Source organism: Mesoplodon densirostris, chromosome 9 (genome assembly GCF_025265405.1).
Source record: "Mesoplodon densirostris isolate mMesDen1 chromosome 9, mMesDen1 primary haplotype, whole genome shotgun sequence".
In the NCBI taxonomy this organism is placed as follows: domain Eukaryota; kingdom Metazoa; phylum Chordata; class Mammalia; order Artiodactyla; family Ziphiidae; genus Mesoplodon; species Mesoplodon densirostris.
In genome coordinates, this window is record NC_082669.1 from 67,689,346 (window position 1) to 67,715,800 (window position 26,455).

A 26,455-nucleotide genomic window follows, 5' to 3' on the forward strand; every position below is an offset into this window, starting at 1 on the left:
AGGTCCTGGAAATATAACAGCAATTCAGCTATCTCCATGTAATTTACCACAGGTATATTAGATCCAGAGGAACCATTCTCAAGATTTACTACTGTTAATGTTAAAGTCTGACAAACTGCATCATAATATATTCATTTTCTCAGCTTATATGTCCATGTTATTTCTAACACTTTAAATTCAGCTGAAATTAAAATGTAAAAAAAAATTTGCTGCATGTTTTTACTGTTAATAACAGGAGTAATCTAAGTAATAACATTTTATTTATTTTTTTAAAATTTTTTTTCTGGTACGTGGGCCTCTCACTGTTGTGGCTTCTCCCGTTACGGAGCACAGGCTCCGGACGCGCAGGCTCAGCGGCCATGGCTCACAGGCCCAGCCGCTCCCCGGCATGTGGGATCTTCCCGGACCGGGGCACGAACCCGTGTCCCCTGCATCGGCAGGTGGACTCTCAACCACTGTGCCACCAGGGAAGCCCAGTAATAACATTTTAGAATGTAGATTTACTTAAATGAAAATCCCAGTATTTCCCTTGGTGATAGACCTCATTCTTTTCTTCCTAGAAAGAAATTTAAACTCAGAAAACTCCTAATACCATGCACAGTAATTAGATGAGAGCCCAGTTTTTCTTAATGTCCCCATAAGAAGACTGACTTTGGACTGAGGCCTAGGTTAAGCATTTGGAAACATTTTTGGAAAGTGAGAACTATGCTTGGGTTCTCTGCTCCATTAATGTTCTTGGATTTCACGTTTTCAGTCTATTCAACAATATTTAATTGATAATTAACTCTTCTCAGAGACATATATGCAAGTGAAGCTGGTTTACCTGACTATAATACAACTCTGGATATTTCAAAATCTTTCCAGAAGAGCTGATCTAGTGCTGGTGTCAACCTTTTTTCTTCTTTATTATTTCTGCTTTCACATGGGTACCACACATTCCAATAATAGAGCTACCAAAAGGCATCTCTACTTATTGTCTTTGTTAAACGCTTATTGGCTGAGAAGACAACAGACACTCTATACAGCTGAGTAACACAAACTCAAATGGCTCACTGGAAATGAACAGTATTCATGGGAGAAATAGGTATGTTTTGTGTATAGAGAAGAAACTTGCTTCAGTAAGTCATTCTCTAAGCTTCCTGTGGGTAGTGCATTTTATATGCATGTTTTCCCAATGCATAAAAACTATGTCTCAAGCTAGCTAAATCATATGAACTGTTTGATTTGCCTTATGGTGCCACAAAATTGCAGTAGCAAAATTTTATTTCCATGACCCAACAATTCCACTCCAGGGTACATACCCAAATGAATTGAAAACAGATATTCAAATACATGAACGTTCATAGCAGTACTATTCACAATAGTCAAAAGGTGGAAACAACCCAAAGTCCATCAAGGGACAAATGGATAAACACATGGTGATGTATCCATACAGTAGGAAATCATTCAGGCACTACCAAATGTAAAATAGATAGCTAGTGGGAAGCAACAGCATAGCACAGGGAGATCATCTCAGTGCTTTGCAACCACCTAGAGGGGTGGGGTAGGGAGGGTGGGAGGGAGGCTCAAGAGGAAAGGGACATGGGGATATATGTATGCATATGGCTGATTCGCTGTTTTGTGCAATAGGAACTAACACAGTATTGTGAAGCAATTATACTACAATAAAGATGTATTTAAAAAAAGGAATGATGTAGACGCTACATCCACATGCTACAATGTGGGTAAATCTTAAAAAATATTATGGTAATTGAAAGAAGCCAGATACAAAAGGTCACGTATTGTATGATTCCATTTATATGAAATAGGTAAGTCCATAGAAACAGAAAGGTGATTGGTGGTTACCAGGGCTGTGGGGAGAGGGGAATGGGGAGTAACTTAATGGGTATGAGGTTTTGTTTTGGAACTGTCTTGTAACTAGAAAGAGGTGGCGGCACAACATTGTGAATGCACTGGATATTACATGCCACTGAAATGTTCATTTCGAATGGTTAATTATTATTATTATTATTTTTTTTTTGCAGTACACGGGCCTCTCACTCTTGTGGCCTCTCCCGTTGCGGAGCACAGGCTCCGGACGGGCAGGCTCAGCGGCCATGGCTCACGGGCCCAGCCGCTCCGCAGCATGTGGGATCTTCCTGGACCAGGGCACGAACCCGTGTCCCCGGCATCGGCAGGCGGACTCTCAACCACTGCGCCACCAGGGAAGCCCCTTGAATGGTTAATTTTATGTTATGTGAATTTCACCTCAATAGAACATATAGAAAATAAAAAGTTTATTTCCAAGGGTTTCTAATTAGTGGTTGTGAGAGGTAACAGCAGAATATTGGTAGGTAACTTGGACATCAAATTCCTTTGATTTGAAGTGGGGGTGAAGAGGTTAAAGGATTTGACATGTCTCCCTAACAGGTCACTCCCATTCCCATATGCACTGCACTCAAGGAATGCAAGGCCCTTACTATTTTGAAAGGTACGGTGCCAGAACCCTTGCCCCTAGTAGGTAGTCAGTGGATGCTGTGGGAAGGGAAAGTCAGTCATTACTAATATGCTGCCCCTTCCTTGGAGTATCCTTCTTAGCGTGTCCACTGCTCTATTAACAATGTGGAGTGTTCGAGAATAACAAGTATACTTGAACAGCAATATTTCCCAAAGTATGCTCTGTGGGACATCAACCCCATCAGATGGTCTTGCATCCAAAAACAGCTTCTGGTGAGAGTAGCATCGACATATATACACTACCGAATGTAAAATAGCTGGCTGGTGGGAAGCAGCTGCATAGCACAGGGAGATAGGCTCAGTGCTTTGCCATGACCTAGAGGGGTGGGAGAGGAAGGATGGGAGGGAGGCTCAAGAGGGAGGGGATATGGGGACATGTGTATGCCTATGGCTGATTCACTTTGTTGTGCAACAGAAACTAACACAGTATTGTGAAGCAATTATACTCCAATACAGATTTAAAAAAAAAAAAAAACAGCTTCTGTGGTCAAATGAGCTGGAAACCACTATATTCTATATTTCCTCCTGGAGATCCAAGATGTCTGCTACCACACAAAGAAATCTGAGGGATGCCTGTAGTAAAGAAACCTTGTGAGCTCTGTTTACTCCTGACTTTCCCAAACCTCCTCTGTCACAGAACCCCTTTGAAGTGGAGAGCATGGTACTGACAGTGTGGGAAATGCTGCTCTGTGTTAATAATAGTCTGGCCTTGATTTGTTTAGGATGATTGTTCAGTTCTTGAAAAATCATATTAAATAAAATCCTAAATTATCCAGAAAATTGAAGACAAGCTGTGGCATGTCAGCTAGAAAGGGAAGATTCTAAATCTTTGTACTGCTCTGGTTTCCCACTGCCGGGCTCAGCAGGTGATAACCCTTTCTCATGGGACTGACTCAGCGAAGCGTTGCATGGCTTTGCTGGTTAAACACCTGAGAATCAGCCTGAAACCGCAGTTATGTATAAAAATACTCATCAACCATCAACCTCTATTAAATGCAGTAATGGTTGAAAGCTGTTGAAAATAAGAATTTGATGGCAAGGCTGAGTGCAAACGTGATAGAATCCAAAATTCTCAATTAAACTGGAAAAAGATTTGACTCCTTGGCTCTTTCTATTTCCCATCCTTCTTTGTTCCTTGTTCATTCCTTTAAGATTGTCAAAGCAGTTCACAAGCTTAATAGAACAGGTTAGACCACTTCATGGATATTATCTAATCAGCAATGGTAACAGTGGCAGGTGTTGTTAGGCCAGTAGCTTCTTGAGACAAAATGCTTGAGCTTAGTCATTAAAACATTTTACGAAGTGTCAGTATTGATTCATGTTTTCTGCTGCAAATAAGAGTTCTTTCTAAATTCCAATTTGGAGGAATCTGTGGGCTTAGCAAGTTCTACTCCCTGGTGTAATGTGATTTTCCATGCTGTCAAGTAATTAAAATTTTTCTCTCTATATAATCACTAATGAATTGATGATGACCCATTTGGTTTTTATATTTGGCGGTTCCAAGTCCTTCTGCCAGTCTGGTGTACAATATCTGATGGGCTCCTAAGCTACTCCAAAGTGAGCAAATAACAGTAAACACTGGTCTGGCAAAGAACAAGGCGTGTTTTCTGGGTTCTCAGCCAGGTGTCAGAGAGGAAGGTTTAGCGGTAATAGGGAGACCATTTTTAGGAAGACTATCTTCCATCTGTCTTAGAAATTACAATAAATTAAAATATTTCTGAGGAAGGAACTTAAAATACATCTTTTTTTCCTTGAATTCATTTCAACCACTCTGTCAAAGATAATCTCTTCTGTATAATTGTTTTGCATCTAACTTTGCCAACCAATCATTGCCTAGGGAACAAAAGCAAAAATAAACTCAAAAGATTGAAAACCAGCAAAATATTGATTAATATGTATATTAGCAAATTAGGATTAGATTGGAGCGAAAAGAAACCTGCTAAAAATAAGACCTGTGAATTTGGGGCTGCATGCAAAGATTTTTCCTACATTCCTTTCCTGGAAAAACTCTTATTTGTTCTTCAAGATCAAACAAATGTTACTTCCTTTATCAAACCATCCCTAACTTCCAGGTAGATACAGTCCTCTATATTTATAATACTGGAATTATTCCTTTACTATTGCACTAAAACTATTGTAATTACTTGTTAACATGCTTCCCTCCCCCTACTAGACTAGGATGCCCATAGAGGGTAGGAATTATCATTCATTCAACACAAATTTATTGAGTGATACTCAATAAATATGATATATGTGCCAGCAGGCCATTTTACTACTCCTCAAGAACATAGTATTCATTTTTTATTCCCAACACTTAGTACATGCCGGTCCCATTACTGAGTAGGCACTCAATAATGAGTTGCTAAATAATTGAATAGCTGAGTGAAAGGATGAATGAATGAATTGAATCAATTGTGTAATGTAGAAAAGGTACCAGTTTTGCAGTACAGTTTAAGTTTCCCAAGTTGCAAACAGAATCAGTACAAAGCGAAGTTAAGCTCCCAAGGAGAGCAGGAACTGTCACTCTGCAAGGAGACACAGTGATTCAATTCCTGGTGGGCCTTTAGGGTTTAAAGAGACCAAGGCTATAAGGTGGTATAACTGGGAGAGGGCAGCCTTAACCTGGCCTCTTCTATGTGCTGGAGCTCCACCTTGTTCTGTGATAAAGATTGATAGCTGGCTCAATCAGGAGAATTCCCAGGGCTCCCTTGCTAATAACCAGAGAGGAGGGGTGGAGGGAAAATGGACCAAGGATGAAAGAATAATACAAATGAGATATTTAAAAGACTGTAGGGCTTTCCCTTTACTGCAATATGCTTGTAGCAGAATCCATAAGGCCTGTCGATTTTTCTCTTATAATATTTCCCTCTGATATTCTATCCCTCTTCATAAATAATATGCTAGGCTCTATATAGCTCTGGCTAATCATGCTTGACAGCAGGGAGTACTTTCCCAAGATGAGCCTGAGCCATCCTCAGTCCTGAACTCACTCATCAGCCGTTTGCCCACACAGGCAGTCTCTGGGGCTGGCTCAGGCTGCAATGCCTCTGAATTTCACACTTGAGATGAAGGCTCAGTGCACGAGGGCTGATCTAGTTCCAATATCAAGTGTGATTTCTGTGGTTGCATTTGGCATAAGGGAAGAGAGGCACGAAAGGGAATCATGAATCTTACTTGTGTTCCTAGTAGATTCCCTTGCCTATTTTCTGCCTGTCTCTTCTGCCAGTCTCATCAGGCTACCTCATGGTCAGCAAATAACATGTCCTGTATTTTAATCTTAAGAGAAAATAGAGACCATCAGGCACCTGCCTTTTCTCCTTTCCATATCATGCCTGTCCTCACCTATCATTCTCCGCTTTCTTTCTGTCTCAGAGAAAGAGGGAGTGTTCGTTTTCTATTGCTGTGTAACAAATCATCCTTAGATTTAGTAGCTTAAAAGTACGCTTATTATCTCAGAGGTCCCATGAGTCAGGAATTTTGAAGTAGCTTAATTGGGAGAGCCTGGCTCAGGGTCCTTCATGAGGTTGCAGTTAAGATGTCAGCTCAGGCTACACTCATGTGAAAGCTTAACTGGGGCTAGAGACCACCTTCCAAGATGGATCACTCACCTGGCTGTTGGCAGAAGGCCTGAATCCCTTACCACATGGGCCTCTCCACTGAAATGCTTGCATGTTCTCATGAAATATCAGCTGGCTTCCCCCAGATTGAGTAATCCAAAGAACAAGTATGGAGGTCACAACACCTTTTATAACTTACTCTCAAAGTTGCATACTGTCACTCCCACCACATTCTATTAGTTAGAGGTGATTCACCAAGTACTACCTACACTCAAGGGGAGGGTAATTAGGGTCCATTTTTTGAAGGAAAGGGGATCAAAGAATTTATGGACATCTTTTAGTACCACCACATAGGGATCCCTCCTCCTTTTCAGGGCTAATTCCTCCACCTATGAACTTGATTCCATCCTTTCCCACCTGCATTTGGCTAATCAATTATGTTCTTTCTTAATCTCTTTATAGTAGATCTCATTTATTGAGCATTTAATACATCCTGGCCACTGTGCCAAACACTTCATTAAGTGGATAATCTCACTTAATACATACAACAACTTCATGAAGTAGGGGAATGATTACCCTGCTGTTACAAATGAGTAGACCAAGGCTCAGAAGGTCTAATTGAAATGTCCAGTGTCAGATAAATAGTAAGTAGGAAAGTGACTACTTAAACCCAGCCCCGACTGACTCCATAGCTGTACCCCCTCCACTAATCTACTCTATCCTGCCCAACATGGACCTCTGATCTCTACCTCTCCATCAGCTGCTTCTTAGCTGTCAAAGAGGCTCAGTTCTTCTTCATACAAAAATTACCTTCCTTTGTGTCCTGCCTCATTCAAGCTTCATCACATCTTCCCATTTGTAAAGTAGTGGTCAGCAAAGAGTTCCTACTTCCACACTCCCATTTGATCCAACTCACAGCGATCCAGTTCTGCACTTACCAACTTAGTGAAATGGATTAACCAATAACTCCCTAGTTTCCAAATCCAATGCCTCCTCTTCAGCCCACATTCTGCTGTGTTTCATCAATGCTAAGATGCTCAATTTTCAACATTTCTGAAATAGAGATGTCTTAAAAGCAATGGCACTTCATATGTGATCAAATAAATTGCTTTGCTCCTCTTTAATTTCATGTCATGGCTCAGTCCATCTTCTTTGCCTGTGCCTCTTCTTCAGACATCCCTCAGATGGTGGCACAGTTAATTTGTTGGTGTAGGAGAGCAAAATTTGCCACCCCAAAGTATCTCTCTGGCATGTGGATTATTTCGAGATGAAAACAATCAAGGCCCAAAAGACTCATGAAGAATCTTTGGCCGGTCCCCTAACTGCCTAAAGAATGTAGACAGAGGACCTGTTCCAGGAAAGGAACTATCACCATAGATAACTATAGTGTGAACTAGGTGTATAGACAGGGAGGAAGTTAGCAAAGTCTGTTTGTTAGAATTTCTCTCTGTGTCCCAGCGTCTCTCTGTGTCCCAGCAAACATTTGTTTACCAAACACTTGCTTTTCCGTCTTCACGTAAATTGCCTTCTTCTCCTTTGAGGTCCGAAACAACAACCCCCAACATCCTCTTTTGTCTTTAGCTAAAAGTGGTATTTAAGGTGAGGGTTTCAGTCATTTTTGAGAGTTATTCAGTTTTCCTGGGCTCTCCCATGTATACATGTTATTAAACTTTTGTTTGATTTTCTCATGTTAATCTGTCTCATGTCAATTTAATTCTTAGACCAACCAGAAGAACCTAGAAGGATAGAAGAAAATTTCTTCCTCTCAGACAGTGGTGACTCACCATTTTAACATTATGCACTACTGGGTAATCTAATACAAAATCTTCCGTACCACATCTGTGTTAATCACCTCTAATTTCTGCTTCAGCCTCCATCTTTCCTTTAATTAATTGCTTATCACCTGTATGTCCTTTACAAGTACCACAAACTCGGCATGTTCCAAACATTAACCCCTTTCCAGACTAACTTCCCTGCTTTTATTCCCTATCTTGGATGTTGACATCACCCTTGTTAAAGAACATCTCAGAGACATTAATTTAAAGCACAGCTGACATTTACTCATCTATTAGGGAGATTAGTTGTATACAGATTGCCATCCAATAGACAAAACAGGGTTTATGGAGGGAACACTCTCAGTCAGGGGAGAAATGACAAAACGTTTTGTTTTGTTTTGTCCTTGGGTGTGCTGATTGGCTAAAAACTATCAAGAGGGCAATTTGCATCCAAGCAGACTGCATTATTATCAGGGAAGGTAATTTTAGTTATTTGTCATTTTTCCAAGAAATCTTGTGACTCAGCTGTGGAGTAGGAAGGTGGTATGTTCATCTTTCATATTTCCTGCTGATGTTCTTCCTTTGGTATCTACACCATAGTTGAGCTAGGACTTGTTATAAATACTTACTCCCTTTTTGTGGTCAAATTCAGATCCAAGACCATGGTTGACCACGAAGAATTTTGTGTCTCTTGATGTGGTATCATCCACTAGATGTTGGTTTGAGATAACAGTTTATAGTAATATTTAAACACATATTGGAAGTGCTCAAGAAATAGAATAATTACAAATATAATTTTAAAATTTGGAACCATTTGTATCCAGTTTCCTAGTCAGCCTAAACCTAATCAGGAGAATTAGTCTCATGTCTCTTTATCCCTCAAATTTCTTGGATTCCTTTGAGGTCTTTGTACTTTTTAGGAACAGCAGCTAACGGTTGGGGGCCTAGGTTCAGTGAAGACATATGGATATATGTTAGCAGGTCTTATTAGAGGAGTCTAAAGACAGATGGTAAAACCACTTGTTGGAAAAATTGGCAGCCATTACAATTGTTTGAGACAGGTAAATAAGGGAGTTCAGAGAGTTTATGGGAAAGAAGACAGCTGAGAGAAAGGCAAAAACAACTATGGCAGTTATTTTACAATCTAATACCTTGACTCATACAAAGGAAAGAAGTAATAAAAGGAGCCAAATGTTAAACTGTTATATCCTAATCACAGATCTTAATCTAAAAGTCTTATATAGGAAATTGAGTAGCTACCCACTTTCAGAGCTCTGTGATTCTAAAGCTTTTTACTGAGCCGTAGGTTTATACATCTCCATTGGGACTGGATGTCCAGGTTTTAGAATCCTTAGTGACTTCACACTGGGAATCATAAACCCATGAGTATATACCCTAGAGTTTAAGAGCATTACTTGTGGTTAAATATACTTGATATGACCTTTCCAAGGCTGACTTCTTGGCATCCTCAGTACATTTCTCTTTCTGACTTACTTCACTTAGTATCATGATCTCTAGTTGCATCCATGTTGCTGCAAATGGCATTATCTTTTTTTAATGGCTGAGTAGTATTCCATTTTATATATATATATATATATATATATATATATATATATATCACATCTTCTTTATGCATTCATCTGTCGATGGACATTTAGGTTGTTTCCATCTCTTGGCTATTGTAACTAGTACTGCTATGAACATTGGGGTTCATGTATCTTTTCGAATTACAGTTTTGTCTGGATGTGCACAGGGGTGGGACTGCTGGATCATATGGTAGTTCTATTTTTAGTTTTTTGAGGAATCTCCATACTGTTCTCCATAGTGGCTGTACCAATTTACATTCCCACCGACAGTGTAGGAGGGTTCCCTTTTCTCCACACCCTCTCCAGCCTTTATTATTTGTGGACTTTTTGATGATCACCATTCTGATATATACCGGTGTGAGGTGGTACCTTATAGTTTTGATTTCCATTTCTCTAATAATTAGCGATGTTGAGCATCTTCAGCAAGTGGTTTTGAATCCTTAAATCTTTAACAAGGTGGCATGCTCTTGTTAAGAGGCAGAGAATTCAGAAGTTACAGCTTATGCAGCACAGAATGTACTTTATTTTAAAGATAAGAACTATGAAAAAATAATGTATCAGCATTGGCCAGGGGACAGAGAATGCTGAGTTTGAAGAGCTGTTCAGCAGTCGTGGGGTTCATTTTTATTCGGAGGGGGAGCTAGATTGGTTTCCTTAGGTTGGAAACTAAGGAAATAGGATTACTATTTCCTAGGATGACTAGGAAAAAAAACCCTAGGATTACTTAGGTTGGGGTGGTTCTTGACAATTATGTGGGAATTAGACAATGAAAAAATGCCATAGGTGAAATGTGACTATTGTGCATTGTTTTGAAGCAATTAGGTTTGAACAGCAAATCTTACGAGGGCAGTGAGTGAGAAGGGGAGCTAGAATAATTCCCGCTGAGGCACCAACTAGCTTAATTGTTTCTGCCACAGCACCACGGCAATAAACAAGGTAGCTAAACCTACCTAAGGTAGACCGTAGGCTTGTAATGAGATTTTACCTTTTGCGTAAGCACTTTTAAAGCACAACTTGCCTTTTCTGTACGAACAATTATGAAGGATTCAGTATAGTCAGGCTGCCCAAAGTCAGGTGTTGCTCTTATGACTGAGTAGGAAAGAAAAAGGCCTATTTAACACTTGGCTCCCAAGGGAACATCTGTTTTAGTTTGCTTTTGTAGTGACTGAGCTAAAAGCAATATGGAAAAACCCAACATGCTAATGATCTCTAGGAGACAAACAGTGCTGCCCAGTGCCCTTCTGAGGAGGGTCAAGATTGCAAGAAGTATCTTAACAAATTTGCTATTTTCAAGTTAGGGCTTGAATATGGGAAAAGCAAAATAAAAGAGTTATCACAGGTGAGATATGAACAGACATAAAGATCAGAGCATAAGTAATGGGTGTCTAAAGATAAGAAAATGGTTACAATCTTTGTAAGATGGACAATTTAAAATAAAATTTAAAAAGTAACAATAATTACCAGGAATCCTAACTTAGAAGTAAAGAATTTTTGTTTAAAAATGATTCAAACCATGACAAAAACCAAAAAAAAGAGGATATCCAAAGATCATTCTTTTTCTGAACTGTCATTCACAAACTCTTTTACTAATTCACACGCCATATATATATATATATATATATACATACATACACATATGCACATATAATTAAATGATAAATTTATAGCTTTATAAGACATATATCACATTAAACTTACCATCTTAATAAAACTACAGCAATTTCCTTGAAAACCCAACAAAACATATCCATTACCTTACATATTTGTATGTCTTTGCAACTACTATTTGAGTACTCATTTAATTACAACTTTTAACCAAAGAAACTAACTTCTGTTCCCTCTCAGGCACAGAGAAAACTGGAAAGGAAGCAAAGGAGCACTGTCTACCATACTCAGGTACCTAGCAGCAGACCACAGCTCTACAAGGATGCCTGCTTGTGTACCACCAGCTCACATGCCACATTCATTCATTCTGCATGTCTGTAACATAGCAAATAGTACCCTGTATGCTAATATGACCCAAAGGCATTGGTATATCCTTATTAATTCACTAACTGATGGTCACTCTCTAAAGAATAAAAACAGGCAACAAGGGCAGATATATTAAAATTATGCTTGCTTGTTTTATATTCTTTTACTTGTTAGTTTTGATCTGCCAAGAAATTGGGCATCCAAAGGTTATTTATTAACTCAATTAGTCCAAGGTCTCTCTCAAAGCCAATTTAGGATCTTGGTATTATGATTTAAGTTGATGCTATAAAATAATACAGTCACTGCTGATATCAAAAAGATTGTCAGACAGATGATATTATGAAATTTATATAGACAGTGGAAATAGAGTAACTAGTTTCTAACATTTTTTGAAATTCTTAAGAGCAAATACTTTTAAAAGATATAATTATAACTCAGTATAGTTGGACATACAAATTTCTTACGCTTTTATGTTATTAAATAATTACTAAGGTAAGCTTATCTGAAGAACAAGACTAGTAAAAGATTTAGGGAGTCCAGATTAATATGGATTTCTATGAATAAACAAATCCAGGTCTTGCAAAAGTTAGAATATTAGCTAACATTATTTTTTACCCTGCTAAAAACAGAGAAAACTTATTATTGTTTTCAAATCAAAATTGTCAAACCGATAGATTGAGAGTATATGGAATTAAATCTTTCTTTTCTTGAATTCTCTTCTATTTATATGAAAGAGGATTAGCTTCCTAAGTCAATCAAAATGGAAGCTCCTTTATTTTTAAAGGGCTTTATAATTTGTAAATTTATAAATTCTCTCTGGAGGTAGGCAAATATACACCAATCTATTTGTTTAGAAATTATTTATGCCCTAGATTTGTCAGAGTTCTCCAGAGAAACAGAGCCAATAGGATGTGGACCTATACGGAGATTTATTTTATGGAATTGGCTCACACAATTATGGAAGCTGCAAGTACCAATCTGCAGTGTGGGGCAGCGGGCTGGAAACCCAGGAGAGCTGATTGTACAGATGAAGTCGGCAGACAGTCTGCTAGCAAACTTCCTCTTGCTCAGGGAGGCCAGTCTTTTGGCCTATTCAGGTCTTCAACTGATTGGATGTGGCCTACCCACATTATGATGGGCAATCCAGATTTAAATATTAATCTCATTCCAAAGCACCCTCCGAGACAACAGAAAATTAACCATTACATACCCATACAATGAGAAAATCTTATCAAACTCTCAGGAAAGCTAGGTAATTATAGAGGGATATAGAGCTGAATTTCTCCTTTATGATATGCTATTTTTCCATACACCTGTAAGTTGAGCTAGGGGTTCAGCTTTCAGATTTATTGACACCTTGCTGTTGGGTCACAAAACTTTCCCTCATATCTTGATATTGCTCATTTGTATTTGTATGTTCTTCTGTAGAACTTCCCTATTTCTTTTACTAGAGAATGGAGGAATAGTCTTGTACTTAGAACCCTTTCAATTTCTTAGGATGTCATGAAGCTAAGGACAAGCCAGAAGCAATCATTCTTATTCCATCTGCATTCCCAAAACACATGTTTAGATACATTTATACAATTGCTATACAATTAGAGTTCTTTATTTTTCAAGTCATAAAAAAAGTTTCAATTTTTTCTTTTTCTTTGCCAACGTTTCCCTCCCATTTGATAGCAGATGTGTCTGAGTTAGATATAACCTATGGTGTTCACAAATAACAAATTGCTGTGGCTAGTTAGTGTTCACAAATAACAAATTGCTGTGGCTAGTTAATCTCCAGTAATTAACAACAACAACCAAAGAAGCTGTCTGATGGGACTTCTGAGATGCTGGTGTGAGTAGCCAAATAAATTTGAAAAGAATAACACAATTGGGAGAGTCACACTTTCTGATTTCAGAACTTATTACAAAGCATTAAGACAATGTGGTCCTGGCATAAAGAAAAACATACAGATCAATGAACTGAGAGTCTAGAAGCAAACCTTTGTGTTTATAGTCAATTGATTTTCAACAAAGGTAATTCAGAGGGGGAAAGAACAGGCTTTTCAACAAATGGTGCTGGGACAACTACGTATCGACATGCAAAAGAGTGTAGTTGGACTCTTCTCATATCATATACAAAAATTACCTCAAAATGGTCATAGACCGAAACATAAGGGTTAACACTATAAAATTCTTAGAAACATAGGGGTGAGTCTTCATTACCTTGGGTTAGACAAAACCTACTAAAATGTGACATTGAAAGCACAAGTGAAAAAGTAAAAAAGTAGATAAACTGAACTTTATCAAAATTAAGAACTTTTGTGCTTTAAAGGGCATCATCAAGAAAGTGAAAAGAAAACACACAGAGTGGGAGAAAGAAAAAAATCACGCAGTAGGTGAAACACTGAGCCTTGGATTTTACCTTTGGACAAGTTGATTGCCTGAAAACTGCCAAGGAGAACAGTTTGCCCCAGAGGAGCAGAAGGGAATTTCAGTTATTTCTTGCTCTAGTTCAGGTCCCTATCATCGGCAGCCTCTTAACTGGGTGCCCCCATCCATCTGCCACATCGGTGCCAAAATTATCATAACAAAACACAGGTGTTTGCCATCCCTCCGTTTAGCAGGCTGGATGGACTCTACATTGCCAGTAGAATTAAATCCAAATGACTTATAAAAATGGCATTCAAGGCTCTTCACAATCTAGCCCCTATGAACTCAGGCAGCTACATCTCCACCAGAACTCCAGCCCCACCTGCCCCCCCCTGGATGCCATCACCTGAGCTCCACCTCTTTCTATTACAGTTCCCTCTACCTGGATGCTCTCTCCTTCTCTGCAAGGAAAACCTCCACTCAGCCTTCAAATGTTACCTCTTCCATGAAGCCTCCCCTGATTTGCTCATCAAAGCAAGTCACTTCCTTACTTGTGTTCCCAAAGCACTTCGTACTTACTTCCGTTCCATTACTTAGCACTTACCACATCGTATGGCAATTATTTGGCTGCTTTGCTCTCACCCTGAGGCCAGGGGCAGTGACAGTTTTGTCTTTGTATCCTCTAGTGCCTATCTTCTGATTTGGCTCCGAGAAGCTTCTCAATAAGTATTTGGTGAATGAATGTGTCATCCATCACAGGGACAGTGATCAGTGAGTGTTTTTCAGTGTCTATACTAACACTGCAGGTGATAAAAAAAAAAAAGACAGTTTATAGTCTGGCGGAGGTTAAAAGAAGTAAATATGAATATCATAAACTATACAGCAAGCTAAAAGCCATAAGAGAATTATGAACCAAATACTACAGGGGTCAGGTAAGGGAGAATGAATCCTAGAGAAAATTCTAAAGATTTCTACAGTTAGCGATGGGGGCCAGGTGATGGTAGGGAAGGGGCAGCTGAGGAGCTGTTTACAAATTTGATGCAAGCCAATGTTGACAAGTTCAATAACTTTCAGTGGCATACTCTATTGCTGAAGTTAAAAGTCGGGGTATTAGGGATTTTATAAAAGGGTTTCCCTCTCTGGGAACTCCCTCCACTTATACAGACGATATAACTGGAGTGCTTCCTTTGGCGGTCAAGGTGACCTTCCACTTGTTGGGGAAGGGTTGTTCTCACTGAGACTCCTGAGTCTGTCCACACTGCAGCAGAGGCTTCCTCATTGTCCCCCAAACTTTCAGCTTTGGTAGTGGCAAAGCCTGGAACTTCTGGACCACTGTCCCCACCTTGATCTGATATTTCTATGACTACACTGGCCTGAGTAGAGGAAGGGAGCAAAGAAAGCTTCACTCCTACAGCTCCACCACCACTAGACTTTCAGGCTGAAACACCTCAAGCTTTTGTTGACTGAAATAAGGACGCACAGCATAAAAGTTGTGAGTCAAGTTTTATTTGGGGACCTTACGGAGGACTATAGCCTCAGAGACAGCCTCTCAGGTAGCCCTGAGGAACTGCTCTGAAGAAGTAAGGGAGGAACCAGGACGTATATGAATTTTTTTTGGCTGGAAAAAACATGTAGTTGAACTTCAAAAGATTACTGCAAATCACAAAGAACAGACATCTCAAGTTAATGATGTTAGTGCTTTTCTATATATGGGAATATGCAATAATCTAGGGTCATTTGAAATTCGTCCTTAGAGATGCATCTTAACTATCTAGGGGCCAGCACAGAATGCAGAATGCTTCCTGTTTTTCTCCATCTTGAATTCCTCTCAGGAATACAATAATAGTAGGAGACTTTAACACCCCACTCACATCAATGGACAGATCCTCTATACAGAAAATCAACAAGGCAACAGAGATCCTAAATGATACAATAGAACAGTTAGACTTATTGATATTTTCAGGATGTTACATCCAAAAAAACCAGAATACACATTCTTTTCAAGTGCACATGAAACATTCTCTAGGACTGACCACAAAACAAACCTCAAGAAATTTAAGAGTATGGAAATTATTTCAAGCATCTTCTCTGACCACAACAACATGAAACGAGAAATCAACCACAGAAAAAGAAATGAGAAAAAAACGATTACATGGAGACTAAACAACATGCTACTAAAAAAACAATGGGTCAATGAGGAAATCAAAAAGATAATTCAAAAATACCTTGAGACAAATGACAATGAAAACACAACCGTACAAAATCTATGGGATGCAGCAAAAGCAGTTAGAGGGAAGTTCACAGTGAATTCCCCTCAGGTGCACTGTCAGTGGGCAACTCCAGTGGCTAATGGCTTTATCCTTGTAGAACTGGAATAGCAGGCAACATTTTTTTCGTTACAGTCTGGTAGTGAGAGACTGAATATACAAATGGACAATGGCCAGACCGTATATAAAACAGAACTCTGACCCACAATCTGCAGCAACCAGCCCAGGAAGCCAACCTACTATCTGCAAGTCAGACTTCTATCTCTAACAACTAGTCCAGGAAGTGAAACAATAACTCCTGTAACAATCGGTCCCAAATGGCCAGGACTTTATTAATATCTGATAGTCTCCCTAATTTTTGTTGCAGCTTCCAACTTGGGATCGACTGGAGAAAGCAAATATGTTCCCCTGACCAATCACATAGGATGCCATGCTTCTGGTTAGCCTGCCTGCAGCTTCCCATGTCAACAGCCTCCAATCAGGGCACACCTGCAGCCTTCCTCTTTGGCCAGTACAAAGCTTTCCCACTCCTCTGCCTGCCTTTGGGTGTCTGCCAAAACCTAAGTGATGTTGGCTGACTCTTGCTATAGCAAGCCCTGAATAAACAGCTTTTGCTTGATCTCAATCGGTTGGTATTTCTTTGCACAGTAGAAAAGGATTTTTAAAACCAGATGCTAAATATTATTCTCAGAATCAAAGTGGGGAAAATGGTAAATGATTTATAAGAGTTGTCTCATGGGATAACCAGCTTTCGCCTCACTTTTTTCTCAAATTTCACCACCTCGTCAATTCCCTAGGCTGTGTAGGGAAGCATACACAGGCTGATCTTGCCCTGGTATCTGTTCTTCCACCCTGAACAGCACAGTGGAGCGTGATAATCTACAGGAATCCCTTTCCCCAAGTATGAGTCTAGTTTAGAATCATATCACCAAGGAGCTCCAACAGAGGAGCATGGGGTAGGCATTGGCCCCCCACCCAGGGCAAGGTGAGGTCACAGCTCCTCATTTTCCCTATAATCTTCCTGCCCCTGAGGGTGACTCTTGGACGGAAGCCCACAGTTCGCATGATAAACAATGCTCAGAGACAGTACACTGGGGAGCCACATCAAGGAAGAAGAATATTTTCCTACAGCAGCATGATTGGAAAAGAATGTCCTCTTCCTTCTATATGACCTCGCAGGGAAGTTTTACTTGCACCGCCCCTCCTCCACCGCCCGGCCTGCCCTGGGTCCTCTTGCCCACAACGGTGTCCTACTGTTTCCCTCTCCCAAAAGCCGAGCCCCCTCACTCTGGGCGTCCTCAATAAAAGACGCAGAGAATTAGAAGGAGATTTCTCAGTTGTTTTTCATTTCTAGTTTATATTCTGAGGCTCAGCTGCGTCTTCCTACCAGGCTGGATTAAGAAGAAAGGCAGTTGATAAGATTTGCTCTCCCTGTATCCAGAGCAAACCCCAGGGACTGGGGTGTGAGGAAGACGAAGGGGAGTTTTTCTTGTCAACCTTGTGTATGAACATACAATTTAAATGAACTAAATATTCCTGCTTTAAATTTTTTTTTAAGGGCTTCCCTGGTGGCACAGTGGTTGGGAGTCCGCCTGCCGATGCAGAGGACACAGGCTCGTACCCCGGTCTGGGAAGATCCCACATGCTGCGGAGCGGCTGGGCCCATGAGCCATGGTCGCTGAGCCTGCGCGTCCGGAGCCTGTGCTCCGCAATGGGAGAGGCCACAACAGTGAGAGGCCCGCGTACAGCAAAAAAAAAAAAAGTAAAAAAAATTGTTAATGTGGTAAAATACAGATAAAATTTCCACCTTAACCATTTTAAGCGTACAGTTCAGTGGTGTTAAATACATTCACATCATTGTGCAAACAATGTCTAGAACTCTTTTCATCTTTTTTAGACATTCTTTTTTAATATTCTTTTCCATTATGGTTTATCACAGGATATTGAATAGAGTTCCCTGTACTATTGTTGTTTATCCATCTTATATATAATAGTTCATATCTGCTAATCCCAAATTCCCAGTCCTTCCCTCCCCCAAACTCCTCCTCCTTGACAACCATAAGTCTGTTCTCTATGTCTATGAGTCTGTTTCTGTTTCATAGATAGGTTCATCTGTGCCATATTTTAGATTCCACATATAAGTGATATCATATGGTATTTGTCTTTCTCTTTCTGACTTACTTCACTTAGTATGATAGTCTCTAGTTGCATCCATGTTGCTGCAAATGGCATTATTTCATTCTTTTTATGGCTGAGTAGTATTCCACTGTATATATGTACCACCTCTTTAGCCACTCATCTGTCAATGGACATTTAGGTTGTTCCCATATTTTGGCTATTGTGAATAGCACTGCTACGAACATAGGGGAACAACCCAGTGGGATTGCTGGATCATATGGTAACTCTATTTTTAGTTTTCTGAGGAACCTACACACTGTTTTCCATAGTGGCTGCACCAATTTACATTCCCATCAACAGTGTAGGAGGGTTCCCTTTTCTCCACACCCTCTCTAGTGTTTGTTATTTGTAGACTTTTTAATGATGGCCATTCTGACCGGTGTGAAGTGATACCTCATTGTAGTTTTGATGTGCATTTCTCTAATAATTAGTGATGTTGAGCATCTTTTCATGTGCCTACTGGCCATCTGTATGTCTTCTTTGGAGAAATGTCTGTTTAGGTCTTCTGCCCATTTTTCGATTCGGTTGTTTGTTTTCTTGTTGTTGAGTGGTATGAGCTGTTTGTATATTTTGGAGATGAAGCCCTCGTCTGTCACATCATTTGCAAATATTTTCTCCCGTTCTGTAGGTTGTTTTTTCATTTTTTTATGGTTTCCTTTGCCCTGCAAAAGGTTATAAGTTTGATTAGGTCCCATTTATTTTTGTTTTTATTGCTATTGCCTTGGGAGACTGACCTAAGAAAACATTGGTACAATTTATGTCAGAGAATGTTTTGTTTATGTTCTCTTCTAGGAGTAGAACTCTTTTCATCCTGAAAAACTGAAACCCGGTACCCAGGGTTAAACAATTACCCATTCCCCCCACCCCTGCCCCTAGCAACCACCCTTCTAGTTTCTGTCCCTGTGATTTTGACCACCCTAAGTACCACATATAAGTGCAGTGTCATACAGTATTTGTCTTTTTGAGACTGGTTTCTTTCACTTAGCATAATGTCCTAGAGGTCCATCCATGTTGTAGCATGTGTCAGAATCTCCTTCCTTTTTAAGGCAGAAAAATAGTCCATTGTATGTATTTACCACATTTGGTTTATCCATTCATCTGTCAATGGACACTAGGGTCGTTTCAGCCTTTTGGCTGTCGTGAATAATGCTGTTATGAATACGGATGTTATTTTCTTTATTCCTTTGTTCTTGACTCTGGCCAGAGATACTGATAGTACCTCAAGCAGTGTTATGAGGGTGAAAATAATCAATGTTCAGTTTTTAAATATATTATATTGTTTTACTTCTGAAATACACTTTAAAGGAAAGTCTGGGCTTCCCTGGTGGCACAGTGGTTGAGAGTCCGCCTGCCGATGCAGGGGACACGGGTTCGTGCCCCCGTCCGGGAGGATCCCACATGCCGCGGAGCGGCTGGGCCCGTGAGCCATGGCCGCTGAGCCTGTGCGTCCGGAGCCTGTGCTCCGCAATGGGAGAGGCCACAACAGTGAGAGGCCTGCGTACCGCAAAAAAAAAAAAAAAAAAAAAAAAGGAAAGTCTGAGGAGAACAGATCCGCAAGTTTATGCCAAACAATAGATTTTGAAAGAAAACAGAACAGAGCTTCTCGACTCTGGCTGCACTGAGGAAATTTGAAAAAGCACCTATGCCCAGATCCTAGGCCCCCAAGAGTCTGAAAGAATTGATCTGGGCTTGTTAGAGTCACCTGAGAGCTTTTTTTTTTTTTTTTTTTTTTTTTTTTTGCGGTACACAGGCCTCTCACTGTTGTGGCCTCTCTCGTTGCGGAGCACAGGCTCCGGACGCACAGGCTCAGCAGCCATGGCTCACGGGCCCAGCTGCTCCGCGGCACGTGGGATCTTCCCGGACCGGGGCACGAACCCGTGTCCCCTGCATCGGCAGGCGGGCTCTCAACCACTGCGCCACTAGGGAAGCCCACCTGAGAGCTTTTAAATGGCAGAATGCCCAGGCTCTACTTGAAACCTATTAAATTAGAACTTCTGGGGGTGGGGCCCAGGCACTGATGTACTTTAAAGCTTCCCCAGGTGAGTTTATGGCTAGCTGGGACTAAGAACCACTGGCATAGCCCACACGTTCACCCCTAGAGGGACTAAAGATGGGCCACTTGGACTGGAATGGAGTAGGGAGAGGGCTGGGGCATGAGCTTATAGAAAAGGGGACACCTGGGTGGGATTCAGGTGGAGGGAGGCCATCCCCTGAACCTATTCACATCTGTATAAGTGTCCTTTCATTAAACTCTCCTCAATTACCTTGTTTGAGTGAGTCACCTTTTCCTGCTAGATCCTGACTGCTATAGTTGCCCTCACCTTGACAAGGTTGCAATAATCACTGAAGGTCAGTTTGCCATGCGCAGATGCTCTAAGGCTACATCTGGAAAAGACCTGGGTCAGGAAAGCTGTCAAGAGCCAAGCATGTTGAGAGACAGCTACTCCAGCCCACCCCCTCCCCTGAGCCTCTCTCACACTCTCATCTCTGCTGCTTCTGACTCTGCTCTCTCCTTGCTGCCCGCAAATCTGCAGCCCCAATGCCAGCAGAGGGCACCTGGTCATCTTCCATCTCAGGTCCTGGCCGACCTGGTACAGTGGCTGCCACCCCCCAACCCCACCCAGAGCAGTGCCTCAAGGTCCCGTGGGCAGAGGACTACAGGCAGGGCAGTGCCATCTAGAAGGGAGCACAAGACCAAACTGTGATTGACATTTCCGGGACACAGAGCCATCACTACCCGTTAGCCTGATGGATTTCAGACATTATTTTCTTTTTACTTTTTTGCAGATTAATAAATTACACAAAGTGCATAAAACTGGATGCAGATGAATACATTTTTACATATGTGTACACCTGTGTAACCACCACTCAGAAGATATCAAAATTTCCAGCGCCCCAGGAGGCTCTCTTATACCCCTCCCAGTCAACCTGCCCCCACAAGGGCAAACGCTATTTTGCCTTCTTTCACTAGAGATTAATTTTGCTTATTCTTGAACTCCACGTCAATGAAATCACACCCTATGTACTCTTTTGGGTCTGGCTTCTCTTGCTCAATATTACATCTGTGCGATTCAGCCACGTTAGTGCATGAAGCAGGAGTGTGTGTTTTTCATTGCTGTGTGGAATTTCATTTACAAATATGTCACAATTTATTTATCCATCCTACTCTTAATAGACGTTTGGGTTGTTAACAGATTGGGGACTCTCATGTATAAAGCTGCTATGAACATTTTCCAATGCATCGTTTGGTGAACCTAAGCACTCATTTCTCTTGGGAATATACCCAGGAGTGGAACTGCTGGGTCATAGGGTAGACATAGAAGATGCTGCCAATTTTCCAAAATGACTGTACCAACTTATGCTCCCACCAGCAATATCTGAAAGTTCTAGTTGCACCACACTCTCATTAATACTTGATATTATCACCTCTCCTAATTTTAGCCATTCTGGGAAGGGTATGGTTATACATCATTGCGGTTTTAATTCACATATTTAGTATACTATTAAAGAAACTAGTGAATTTATAAAACAGATATCAAGGAGTTTTTTATGTTGTTGCCACTGTCAGGGAGGAAGAAATTGTCCTCTATCCTTCTAGTTTCTTCTGGATGGTCTAAGAATTAAATTGACACATGACAGATTAACAGGAGAAAATCAAATAGAAGTTTAATAACATCTATATATTGGGGCCCAGGGAAGCTCACCCCAAAATATGCAGCAATGGCATACTGATTATTTTGAATTAAAGTTACTTAAGAAACAGCCATTACAAGAGGGACACTCTGACCCTCCTTTCTGTCTCCCCGAAAGCAGGAAATAATTCTCCCATGTGAAAGGTGCACCCCTGCATCTGGAGTTAGAAGGACACCCTTATCGCCAGAGATGGGGGAATTACAGGCCTAGAAGCCTCTGGAAACAAACCTTCTTACTTCTTTAATTTACGACCCCAAGCCCACATTCTGTTTTGATTCTTCACTAATTGGGCACCTAAAACCCAAGTTTCTTTGTCCTGTCAATTCCTCATAAATTTATTGTCTCTTTGTCTAAAAAGTATAAAAGCTGCCTGCTTTGGCCACTTCTTAGGTCCCATTTCCATGAGACCTCTGTGTGCACGAATTAAAATGTGTTGTTTTTTTTCCTGTTAATCTGTCTTGCATCAATTTTGTTATTAGTCCAGCCACAAGAACTCAAAGAGGGGTAGAGGGGGAAATTCCCCCTCCCCAACATACAAATGGGAGAGACTCAGGAAAGCCAACTCTCCAAGATGACCAAAACCCTTGCCTTAAATACCACCTGTGGTTAAAGACAAAAGAAGATGTTGGCGGGGAGTGGTTTAGAACTTCAGAAAGGAGGAAGGCACTCCATATGAAGATGCAAAAGAAAATGTTTGGTAAATAAACGTGTGCTGGGCCACGCAGGGACAATGGGACACAGAGTGGACTCCGATCTTTATGCTTCTACAATTCAAGTAAAAAAAAACGAGGGAGGCAGGGTCAAGATGGCGGTGTGGAAGACACCGAGTTAGCGTCTCCCCACAACTGGGGCTCCTGCCGGCCACTGGGCGGGGTCTCTGATGCCCAAGGAACCTCAGAGTGAACTAGTAGGACGTAGCGGGACTGAGGGGGGGAGGAGAAGTGGAGGCCACACAGGATCGTCGCCCCTGAGGCCGGGGAGATCAGGAGAGGCAGGCAGGAGGGACTCTGCAGGAAGAGCGGGAGAGGAGCGGAGGGCGACTGCCCTGCCCACTTGGGCACGGGGAGCCTGCTGATCTCCCAGGCTGGTTCCCTGCCCTCCAAAGCCCCCTCCAGGCCATGTGGGTCCTTGGGGGCATAGGGGGCAGGCCGGGGAGATCAGGAGAGGCAGGCGGGAGGGGCCCTCCCAGACCAGAGGAGCAGGAAAAGAGAGAAGGGTGTTTGCCCCGCCCACTCGAGCCCAGGAAGCCTGCTGGGCTCCCAGGTGAGGTCCCTTGCCCTCTGAGACTAGGGGTCGGGGGCATGCCTGGGCCCCTTCTGTTCCTTGAGCCTAAGCCCCACCGTCCACAGCCCCCAGGGCCTTTTCCAGCCCTGTGGGTCCTGAGCATTGGCCCCACTCACCACCCAAACCTCACCCTTTCTTAGTTCCCACCCTCCACAGCCAAGGCCTCCCCACCCCCCACCCCTTTTTTTTTCCTTTTCCCTCCTCCTCTTTTTTACTATTGTGGTACTGATGTACCTTCGGGTTGTTGATTCATCTATATTTTAAATTTTATATTCTTCCTAACATGTCTGCTGTTTCCCTAGTCTAATTTTATTTCTTACTTTGTTATTGTTTTTGTTTTTTTTTTTTTTTTGCCACCCCAGGCGGCTTGCAGGATCATGGTTCATGAGCCCAGGGTTGGGCCGAAGCTCCTGCGGTGGGAGCTCCGAGTCTGAACCACTGGACTAACAGAGAATCTCAGACCCCAGGGAGTATTCATCGGAGCGAGGTTTCATGGAGTTCCTCCTCTCAGCTCCAAGACCAAGCTCTACCCAATAGCCTACAAACTCCAGTGTTGGAAGTCTCAGGCCAAACAACCAGTAAGACAGGAACACAATCCCACTCATAAAAAAAAAGGGGGGGGGACAGCAAAAAAATATGTCACAGATGAAGGAGCATGGTAAAAACCTACAAGACCAAATAAATGAAGAGGAAATAGGCAATCTACCTGAAAAAGAATTCAGAGTACTGATAGTAAAGATGATCCAGAATCTCGGAAATAGAATGGAAGCATGGACTGAGAAAATACAAGAAATGTTTAACAAAGATCTAGAAGAACTAAAGAATAAACAGAGATGAACAACACAATAACTGAAATGAAAAATACATTAGAAGGAATCAATAACAGAATAACGGAGGCAGAAGAACGAATAAGTGAGCTGGGAGACAAAATGGTGGAAATAACTGCCAAGGAGCAGAATAAAGAGAAAAGAATGAAAAGAAGACAATCTCAGAGACCTCTGGGACAACACTAAATGCACCAACATTCGAATTATAGGGGTCCGAGAAAAAGAAAGGGTCTGAGAAAATATCTGAAGAGATTACAGTTGAAAACTTCCCTAATATGGGAAAGGAAATAGTCACCCAAGTCCAGGAAGCACAGAGAGTCCCATACAGGATAAAAACTAGGAAAAACACACCAAGACACATATTAATCAAACTAACAAAAATTAAATTCAAAGAAAAAATACTAAAAGCATCAAGGGAAAAACAAAAAATAACATACAAAGGAATCCCCATAAGCTTATCAGCTTATTTTTCAGCAGAAATTTTGCAGGTCAGAAGGGAGTGGCAGGATATACTTAAAGTGATTAAAGAGAAAAACCTACAACGAAGATTACTCTACCCAGCAAGGATCTCATTCAGATTCAATGGTGAAGTCAAAAGCTTTTCAGACAAGCAAAAGCTAAGAGAATTCAGCACCACCAAACCAGCTATACAACAAATGCTAAAGGAACTTCTCTAAGCAGGAAACACAAGAGAAGAGAAAGACCCACAAAAACAAACCCAAAACAATTAAGAAAATGGTAATAGGAACATACATATTGATAATAACCTTGAATGTAAATGGATTAAATGTCCCAACCAAAAGACACAGACTGGCTGAATGGATACAAAAACAAGACCCATATATATGCTGTCTACAAGAGACCCACTTCAGACCTAGGGACACACAGAGACTGAAAGTGAGGGAATGGAAAGGGATATTCCATGCAAATGGAAATCAGAAGAAAGCTGGAGTAACAATACTCGTATCAGAAAAAATAGACTTTAACATAAAGACTGTTACAAGAGATAAGAAGGAACACTACATAATGATCAAGGGATCAATCCAAGAAGATATAACAATTATAATGTTTATGCACCCAACATAGGAGCACCTCAATACATAAGCAAATGCTAACAACCATGAAAGGAGAAACTGACAGTAACACAATAATAGTAGGACTTTAACACCCCACTTACACCAATGGACAGATCGTCCAAACAGAAAATAAATAAGGAAACACAAGCTTTAAATGACACAATAGACCACATCGATCTAATTGATATTCATAGAATATTCTACCCAAAAGTGGCAGAATACATTTTCTTCTCAAATGCACATGGAACATTCTCCAGGATAGATCACATCTTGGGTCACAAATCAAGCCTCAGAAAATTTAAGAAAATTGAAATCATATCAAGCATGTTTTCTGACTACAATGCTATGAGACTGGAAATCAATTACAGGAAAAAAACTATAAAAAACACAAATACATGGAAGCTAAACAGTGTGCTACTAAATAACCAAGAGATCACTGAACAAATCAAAAAAGATATTAAAAAAATACATAAAAACAAATGACAACGAAAACACGACGATCCAAAACCTATGGAACGCAGCAAAAGCAGTTCTAAGAGGGAAGTTTATAGCAGTACAATCCTACCTCAAGAAACAAAAAAAATCTCAAATAAACAATCTAACCCTACACTTAAAACAACTAGAGAAAGAAGAACAAAGAAAACCCAAAGTCAGTAGAAGGAAAGAAATCATAAAGATCAGAGCAGGAATAAATGAAATAGAAATGAAGAAAACAATAGCAAAGATCAATAAAACTAAAAGCTGGTTCTTTGAGAAGATAAACAAAATTGATAAACCTTTAGCCAGACTCATCAAAAAAAACAAAAGGGAGAGGATGCAAATCAATAAAATTAGAAATGAGAAAGGAGAAATCACAACTGACGCCGCAGAAATACAAAGGATTATAAGAGACTACTACAAACAACTATATGCTAATAAAATTAGCAACTACAAAGAAATGGACAAATTCTGGGAAAGGTACAATTTTCCAAGACTGAATCAGGAAGAATTAGAAAATATAAACAGACCTATCACAAGTAACGAAATAGAAATTTTAAATAAAAATCTTCCAACAAACAAAAGTCCAGGACCAGATGGCTGCACAGGCAAATTCTATCAAACATTTAGAGAAGAGCTAACACCGATCCTTCTTAAACTCTTCCAAAAAAAAGCAGAGGGAGGAACACTCCCAAATTCATTCCACGAGGCCACCATCACCTTGATACCAAAACCAGGAAAAGATGTCACAAAAAAAGAAAATTATAGACCAGTATCACTGATGAACATAGCTGCAAAAATCCTGAAGAAAATACTAGCAAACAGAATCCAACAGCACATTAAAAGGATCATACACCAGGATCAAGTGGGATTTATCCCAGGAATGCAAGGATTCTTCAATATATGCAACTCA

At 40.7% G+C, this 26,455-nt stretch overlaps 1 long non-coding RNA gene across 1 annotated transcript in view; it reads right to left on the reverse strand.

Moving 5' to 3' along the window:
* Nucleotides 1-26,455, reverse strand: part of LOC132496107 (uncharacterized) — a 72,824-nt gene that overhangs the window by 8,130 nt on the left and 38,239 nt on the right. Inside the window, exon 2 of the long non-coding RNA XR_009533374.1 lies at nt 14,345-14,540. This is a non-coding gene — a long non-coding RNA (uncharacterized LOC132496107). The remainder of the gene's footprint in view (nt 1-14,344; nt 14,541-26,455) is intronic.